At 46.0% G+C, this 9,025-nt stretch overlaps 1 pseudogene; it reads right to left on the bottom strand.

Moving 5' to 3' along the window:
• Nucleotides 1-212: 212 nt before the first annotated feature.
• On the bottom strand, nt 213-4,928 carry LOC149128689 (glycine cleavage system H protein, mitochondrial pseudogene; annotated as a pseudogene).
• Between the last annotated feature and the right edge of the window lie 4,097 nt (nt 4,929-9,025).

Below are 9,025 nucleotides of genomic sequence, written 5' to 3'. Positions count from 1 at the left end.
TAGATCACAAGGTACTGTGAAAAAGATGCATACCGTGTTCATCTGCAATCATTAGGAAGTTAGGAGAGATTTTCTTCCAGTAGCAGAGTTTAAAGTATTCCTTCCCATCAATATTGCTAAAAGTTGCTATTATAAGTCCTGTACCACCACTAATTTAAGATACCTGTGCTGGATTAAGTTATTCCATACTAGTTCATGTAAGGGTTCTGCTTTCATTCCTCACTAGATTTTATGGATTTCTCATAGGCTTCCTCACTCACGAGTTCATCTGGTTCTGAAGGGTTACTCAGTGTCATCTTGATCAGCCAACCATCTTCATAACAAGATTTGCTGACAAGTCCTGCTTTTCTGCAAGGGCTTCATTGGTTTCAGTTACTTCTCCTGATAGAGGAGAACAGAGTTCACCAGCAGCTTTCACACTTTCCAAAGCACCAACTTATCATGGTTTTTCAATGTTGTCCCACCTTCAGGCAGACTACAATAAACAACATCTTCCAAAGCTTCCTATGCAAAAATGCTGATTCCCACTGTTCCAATACCATTTTCTCTTGTTATCCATTCATGTTTCTCTGTGAATTTACGCAGTGAGAGCAGAGCAGGCCCCATGCCCAGTGTCCGGACGGCATGCCCCTGGTCGCCAGGGCAGAGGCCAGCAAGGTGCAGCGGACGCTGAGGCTGGGAGCAGGCTGCAGACCGTAGGCTCCACGCCACTCACAGCGCCATGTCCGCAGGGGTGCCCAAGGTCCCTGTACACGGGGCGGGGCGGGGCGGGGCGGTGGGGGAATGAATAAATCTTTAAATCAATCATTTATCTCTTAATTAACTTATCTGAAAAGCAGAGAAAGAGACAAAGTGTGCTCTTGCAGCTCCTAGTTCATTCCCCAAATCCCCACGACAGCCAGGGCTTGGCTAGGCCAAAGCGAGGAACGCAGAACTCCACCTGGGTCTCCCACACAGGTGTCAGGGACCCAGCTGCTGAGCCATCCCCTGCTGCCTCCAAGGGTGCATATTAGCAAGAAGCTAATCAAAAGTAAAACAGAGGCTTGTACTTAAACACTGTGATATAAGATACAGGTGTCCCAAGCAACACCCTAACCACTGCCGAACACACACTGCTGTTTTTAATTTTCTTAAGCAATCACCATACTGCTTTCCCTCATGGTCACTCCATTTTACATTCCTATTAACAGTGCACAAAGGTTTCAATTTCTTCACATCCTCAACAACATTATTTCTGTTTAGTTTTCACAGTAGCCATCCTGATGGGTATGAGCCAATGGCCAATTGATTTTTTTTTTAAAGATTTATTCATTCACTTGAAAGTCAGAATTACACAGAGAGAGAAGGAGAAGCAGAGGCAGAAAGAGAGAAAGAGGTCTTCCATCCGCTAGTTCACTCCCCAGTTGGCCGCAATGGCCAGAGCTGAGCCGATCTGAGGCCAGGAGCCAGGAACTTCCTCCAGGACTCCCATGCAGGTGCAGGGGCCCAAGTACTTGGGCCATCTTCTACTGCTTTCCCAGGCCATAGCGAAGAGCTGGATCAAAAGTGGCACTGGTTCAAGTCCCAGCTGCTCCACTTCCAATCCAGCTCTCTGTTGTGGCCTGGGAAAGCAGTAGATGTCCCAAGCCCTTGGGCCCCTGCACCCACGTGGGCAACCCGGAGGAAGCTCCTGGCTCCTGGCTTCAGATCGGCACAGCTCTGGCTGTTGTGGCCATCTGGGGAGTGAACCAGCAGATGTAAGGCCCCCCTCTCTCTCTCTTTCTCTCTCTGTAACTCTGCCTTTCTAATAAATAAATAAAATCTTAAAAAAAAAAAAAGTAGTGCCAGAAAATTGGATATCCTGCAACAAAAAAAGCTACACAAATAACATTTCCCATGAACATTTTGAAGTATTCTCATATTGATGTCAAAAAACATGATTTCAGGCCAGCGCCGCGGCTCACTAGGCTAATCCTCTGCCTTGTGGCGCCAGCACACCGGGTTCTAGTCCCGGTCGGGGCGCCGGATTCTGTCCCGGTTGCCCCTCTTCCAGGCCAGCTCTCTGCTGTGGCCAGGGAGTGCAGTGGAGGATGGCCCAGGTGCTTGGGCCTTGCACCCCATGGGAGACCAGGAAAAGCACCTGGCTCCTGGCTCCTGCCATCGGATCAGCGCGGTGCGCCGGCCGCAGCGCGCCGGCCACGGCGGCCATTGGAGGGTGAACCAACGGCAAAGGAAGACCTTTCTCTCTGTCTCTCTCTCTCTCACTGTCCACTCTGCCTGTCCAAAAAAAAAAAATGATTTCAAAAAATTGTAAATTGGGCTTTATAAAATTTCAAATATTTCCTCTGCAAAATACACTAAGAGAATAAAATGAAAGCCATAGATTTGGAGAAAACATTGGCAAACTACTTACATGGAAAAGACTAGTATATAGAGTACTCTCAAAACTCAATAGTAATAAATTGAGTTTAGGTCTTTTTAAAAAATGCACAATTCTAACAGACTCTTCATCAAATACATTACATGATGGCAAATAAGCACATGAAAATAACGTCAATGTTATTAGCCATCATGAAAGTGCAAATTAAAGCCACAGTGCAAATGGCTAAAATAGAAAACAGTGATTTTACCAAGCGTCATCAAGAATGTGGAACAGGGGCCAGTGCTGTGATGTAGTGGGTGAAGTTGCCATCTGCAGAGCCGGCATCCCATAAGGGTACCAGTTCGAGTCCTGACTGCTCCACTTCTGATCCAGCTTCCTGCTCATTTGCCTGGGGAAGCAATGGAAGAAAGCCCAAGTGCTTGGGCCCCTGCACCCACGTGGCAGAGCTGGAAGAAGCTCCTGGCTCCTGACTTCAGCCTGGCTCAACCCTGGCCATTGTGGCCATTTGAGGAATAAACCAGCAGATGGAAGATATCTCTTCTCTCTCTCTGTCTCTCTGTAACTCTGTAAGTAAATCTTAAAAAAAAAAAAAAAAAAAAGAAAAGAAAAAACCATGGAGCAGCCGGAAGTTTCATGCATCACCAGTGGAAAGGCAAAATGGCCTGGTCATTCTGAGAAATATTTTGGCATTTTCTTACACAGTTAAACACTCCATCTGACCCACCAATCCCACTGCTAAGTATTTACCGAGGAAAAAAACCTGTACAGGAATGCTACACAAGGCTCTATCTGTAATGTCCAAAAATGGGAAACAACTTCAAAATTCTTCAGCTGGTGAATGGACAAAGAAACCTTTTGCCATCTGCACAATAATGAATGCCACCCAGCCACCAAAAGGGCCCAACAACTTGGGTGGAGCTCCTAGGCTGAGTAAAGAAGCCAGTCTCAAAGGACACACAGGGTAGGCTTCGTTACATGACAGTGTCAGAAAGACAAAACTGCAATGATAGAAAACAGATCAGCGATTTCCAGAAGTTGGTAGAAAGGGAGTGAGTGCAAGGAGCACCTGTTGGAGCCAGTCTGTACCCAGACTGCCGTGATGGCTACCCGACTGTATATTTTTTGAAACTTGTAGAACAATACACCAGAAAAGGTTAGTTTTACTAGGGGTAACATAAAAATAAAATTCAACTGAATAAAATGGTATTTCCATTATATTTTAACATGAATAACAGAGTTTTGTAAGGCATGACTGTATTTCTAAAGGAAAGCGTGGCATTGTTTTAGTTACACAAATCTCTTTAGTGTCTGTCTTAATAGAAGATATTGGATTCTCCTGTCTGCTTCTGCATCCAATCTGTTTTGTTTTTATGTCATGTTCCCTTGGAAAATCTCTGCTGTATGCTTGTGAGGCAGTGAGAGTGATGAAGCAAATCATTCTTGGTATTATTGTGAGAACACTTTTGACCTTGTGGATCCCACTTCACAAAGTTCTGGTGATTTCCAGGATTCCCTGGACCACACTTTGAGAACCACAGGCCTATATTGTAACTTTGCACAAAAGGAAGTACTTTTTATTCTTCTGACTGGTTTTAGAAAAAAAAATCACTTTATCCTCTACAGAAATAAAATCAGTTAAAATTTTTTTGAATTATTCTATGCATTGATAATTTTTAAAGACAAACTCAGATGTTTGTTGTAGTTAAATGGTCACTTTGTCTATGATTTCCAGCAATGATCAGTCCTATGAATAAGTCAAAGATACTATTTTCATTCTATGGGAGTAGGAATCTTAATTATTTATTGTCGAAACTTTAACATTGGCCAGTGCCACAGCTCACCAGGCTAATCCTCAGCCTGCGGCGCCGGCACACCAGGTTCTAGTCCCGGTTGGGGTGCCAGATTCTGTCCCGGTTGTTCCTCTTCCAGGCCAGCTCTCTGCTGTGGCCAGGGAGTGCAGTGGAGGATGGCCCAGGTGCTTGGGCCCTGCACCCCATGGGAGACCAGGAGAAGTACCTGGCTCCTGGCTTCGGATCAGCGCAGTGTGCTGGCTGTATCGGCCACTTGGCAGGTGAACCAACAGAAGGAAGACCTTTCTCTGTGTCTCTCTCTCTCTCTCTCACTGCCTAACTCTGCCTGTAAAAAAAAAAAAAAAAAAAAAAAAAAAAACCACAAGGGGCTTCCACACCATTCAGGTCACGCTGCTGTACAAGAACAGCACTGTTCCCGGTCTCACTCAACGTGTCACTTCCTCAGAAACTGCATGAAATCTCTAAGCAGCTTATTTGAGGATAGCCTTTTGTAATCTGTCTGGGGCCCCAAATTTCTGAAATTGTGACCAGGCCTGCTTGCAGCATCAGGAAGGAGGCGTTTCCCGCCTGAGTGAGGGTTGAGCAACACAGAGGGCGGGGCGGAATCCACACCTGGAACTCAGCCCTGGAAGCCTGACCCACATCTCAGGTGCTAGCAGCCGACCACAGGGCGATTCCCTCTGATCTACACTACACTCGGAGCTGGCTGTTTCCCCAGTGAGCAGGCTCACATCACCAAGTTGAAGGCTCGCCATCTAGCCGGCCGCTGGGGGTGGGTAGGGTAGCCTTTCCCAGCCAGGCAAGACAACAAGACCTTTGGTGGGAAAAAGAGAGGAAGAAAATGCCAAGAACCTCCTTTGCTCTAGGGAACTGGGAATGAAGGAAAAGTTCATTACTTCCATAACGCCTTGCGGAGACAGTTGGAGATCCTTTAAACGGAGATCCTGTGCATAGAGTTCACAATATATAAAGAACCCTGATAACTCAATATCAAAAATAGAAACAACCCAATTAAAATATGGGTAAAGGAATATACATTTATTCAAAGAAGATATATAAATAATTAACAAGCTCACATAAAGATGTTCAGCATCATTAGTTGTTAGGGAGATGCAAATGGAAATCGTCCCACATTGCTGATGAAAATATAAAGTGGGTCAGTCATGGTGGAAGACAGTTTGTGGTTTCTCAGTAGTTAATGATCCAGCAATTCCACTCCAAGGTATGAAAACCCCAGAGAATTGAAATGAGTGTTCAAACAGATTTGTACGTTCATGTTCACAGCAGCATTATTCATAATAGCCAAAAACTAGAAACAACTCAATTGTCCAATAAGCAATGTATGGACAAGCAAATGTGATACATACATACAATAGTATATTCAGCTTAAAAAATTTTGAAGGCCAGCACTGAGGTGTAGCAGGTAAGACCACTGTCTGCAGTGCCGGCAATCCATATGGGTGCCGGTTCAAGTCCCAACTGTTCCACTTCCAATCCAGCTCTCTGCTATGGCCTGGGAAAGCAGTAGAAGATGGCCCAAGTCCTTGGGCCCCTGCACCCGTGTGGGAGACCCGGAAGAAATTCCTGGCTCCTGGCTTCGGATCAGCCCAGCTGCAGCTGTTGCAGCCACTTGGGGAGTGAACCAGCAGATGGAAGACTTCTCTCTGCCTCTGCTTCTCTGTAACTCTGCCTTTCAAAGAAAAGTAAATATTAAAAAAAGAAAGAAAATTTTGACAGATGAACCATTAAGGCATTTTTTTTAAAGATTTATTTATTTGAAAGGCAGAGTGACAGAGAAAGAGAGAGATATCTTCCATCTGCTGGTTCACTCCCCAAATGCCCACAACAACCAGGGCTAGGCCAGGTCAAAGTCAGGAGCCAGCAACTCCATCCAGTTTAAGTGAAATAAGCTAAGTGAACAAAATTAGTCACAAAAGGACAAATACTATATGACTCCACTCTTATGAGGCACCCAAGGTAGTTCAGTTCATGGGGACAGACGGTAGAATTGCAGTAGCCAGGAACTGAGGGGAGAAGGAGAGGGCCGTCAATCCTGATGAATTCAGTTTCCATTTGGGAAGATTAAAAAGTTCTGGAGATGGAGGGTGGTAAAGGTTGTATAAAAAGGCAAATGTATTTTAATGCCACAGAACTGTACACTTTATTTGATTAAAGTGGTATATTTTGTTATGTATGGTTCAATATTTTTTTATTTGACAGGTAGAGTTATAAACAGTGAGAGAGAGAGAGACAGAGAGAAAGGTCTTCCCCAAGTGGCTGCTATGGCCGAACTACGCCGATCCGAAGCCAGGAGCCAGGTGCTTCCCCCTGGTCTCCCATGCGGGTGCAGGGCCCAAGCACTTGGGCCATCCTCCACTGCCTTCCCAGGCCACAGCAGAGAGCTGGACTGGAAGAGGAGCAACCGGGACTAGAACCCGATGCCCATATGAGATGCCGGTGCCACAAGCAGAGGATTAACCAAGTGAGCCACGGCGCCGGCCCCACGGTTCAATATTTTTAAAAAAGAAGTGTTGATACATGCCGTAATGTGGATGAATCCAGAAAACATTATGTTGAATCAAAGCAAACAAAAGGTCACACATTGTAGGTTTACATGTGTATGAAATACCTCGGATAGGGAAGTCCAAACAGAAAGCAGACTGGTGGTTGCCAGGAGCCGGGGGAGGAGGGAGCAGGGAGTGGCTGCTTGATGGGATTACAGGGCCTGGACTCCCTTGGCAGGATGAGAATGCTTTGGCAGCAACGGTTGCCACAATCTTGTGACTGAACTAAAAACCACCAAAATGCATACTTTAAAAGAGGTTAATTTTATGTAATGTGCATTTCATCTCAGTTCTTTTTAAAATGCAAGCATGGCTCCTTCGGAGGAGTAAAGGCCTAGAGACTAGCAGGCAGATCAAGAAGTGAAAGCAGCCCAAGCCTGCAGCACTGATATCCCATATGGGTGCTGGTTCGAGTCCCGGCTGCTCCTCTTCCAATCCAGCTCCGGAAGAAGCTGGATTCTTCCCAGAAGAAGCTCCTGGCTCCTGGCTTCAGATCGGCACAGCTCCAGCCTTTGTAGCCATTTGGGGAGTGAACCAGCAGATGGAAGACCTCTCTCTCTCTCTCTCTCTCTCTCTCTACCTCTCTCTGTAACTCTTTCAAATAAATTAAATCTTTGAAAAAACAAAAAAGAGAAAAGAAATGAAAGCAAAAAAAAAAAAGAGAGAGAGAGAGAGAGATCATTAGTACACGTGGGTGTCAGCTGGCTGGCAGCTAAGACAGGCACCTGTGGAGGCCCAGGTCCTTGACCGCTGCTGCACAAGGTAGGCCTTAACAGAAACTCAGGTTTCGTTCTGTTCTTTTCTTATCAGTAGCCCAAAGTGTTATCCTTAAGCCTGTCTGACTATTTTCTTAATTGTTGCAACCGATATATTGCTAAGGAACTAAGATGTTTGGAAAGCAGGACAAAGAACTATGTGTTGTGAACAGATCACCCTGTATAGGTGGCTGAGGCAGTGACCTGCAGAGAATGGAGCAAGAGTGAGAACCAATAATGTAGAACAAAGGAGAACTTGGATGTTAGGCAAACGCCCAGGGAGGGCTTGCAGGACAAGCATGCTTCAGAGGCCTGAGAAAGGGCTAGACTTCCAGCCTTTGTTCAGGTGGAGAGTAAAGACCAAAGAACTGGAGTCCTTTAGATTTATACCAAGAAATGCAATGAGAAACATTGTCTGTGGGGGGACTCTGGGTAGGCTCATAGCCCAGAGCAGAAGGCAGGTGGTCTCAGCCACAGCACCTGCCGGTCCTCGGCGGATTCTGTCTGTGCAGCCACTCGTCTGGAACCTCAGGGAGAGGCAGCACATACAGGTCAAGCTGGTGTCCCCAAACCCTGCTCACAGTTCTTGCTGCTGGGTGTCACTTGTTGGTGCAGGGGAAATGGTGTGAAGACAGCATGACAGGGAAGGAGTGGGCTTGGGCTAAACTGTCATTGGTTCTGATCAGAGGCAATCGTAGGGACCTCAGGAACAGGAAACTCCCCGGTACCCATTGTGGATGATGACTGTGAAGCACAGCTGGGAGACCCTGCAACACAGGTGCCTGGCTTATTCCCACCAGTGTTTCTGGTGCCAGCAGGTAAGAAAAGCAGTTGTATGCTGCTGAATGAGTGAGGGGGACGAGAGGACGTGGCCCTAGCTACAACCTGGCCTCATTAGCCTCGTGTGTGCATCTGCCAAGAAGAGCTGAGAAGAGGGCTCATCTGTCAGGGTGGGACCCCACTCCACCCCCCAACAGGGGCAGGAGCCTCATAGCAGTTCCTTCATTACAGACCACTCAAGGCAACTTTCATTTAGTTTGTTTTTCATTCCTCTATTTCAAGATAATTGGTTATCACTTAATGATCCATAAAAATTTCCTTGACTCACAGAAGTAGAAAGTAGAACAACATGACTTGAGATGTATTTTGGACGTCCCTTTCTAGAAGTTTCTCAGAGACTCAACAAGCTGCAACAACAGCTTCGTCTTGAATATTGTGCAAGTTCTTGGTTGACTTCCAAGTTCAACCTCACTGGCCCGGTGACATGAAGATCAAAATCAGAGTGAAGAGTGTATGTAGTTTCGTATTCCCACGGGTACCGTGTGCAATGGGCCCTCACTGCCAGCAGGATTACTTTGCACATGAATGGGACCATCAGGGAAACTAAGAAATTCCTTTATACAGTAGTGAAGGAGCTAATCTTCCTGACAGGAAATGCCAAACTCACCAGTCAGCTTCATGAGACCTTGGGCAGTCTTGTGCTGCGAAATTTCCCAAGCTCCCTTCTAAGGCAAAGGTCTGTCATTTCATTAT

The sequence above is a fragment of the Oryctolagus cuniculus genome, chromosome 1, assembly GCF_051225735.1.
Source record: "Oryctolagus cuniculus isolate XC-2025 breed Fujian yellow rabbit chromosome 1, ASM5122573v1, whole genome shotgun sequence".
Lineage (NCBI taxonomy): Eukaryota > Metazoa > Chordata > Mammalia > Lagomorpha > Leporidae > Oryctolagus > Oryctolagus cuniculus.
The sequence above is the reverse complement of the archived record's forward strand: the minus strand, read 5'-3'. Positions and strand labels throughout refer to the sequence as shown.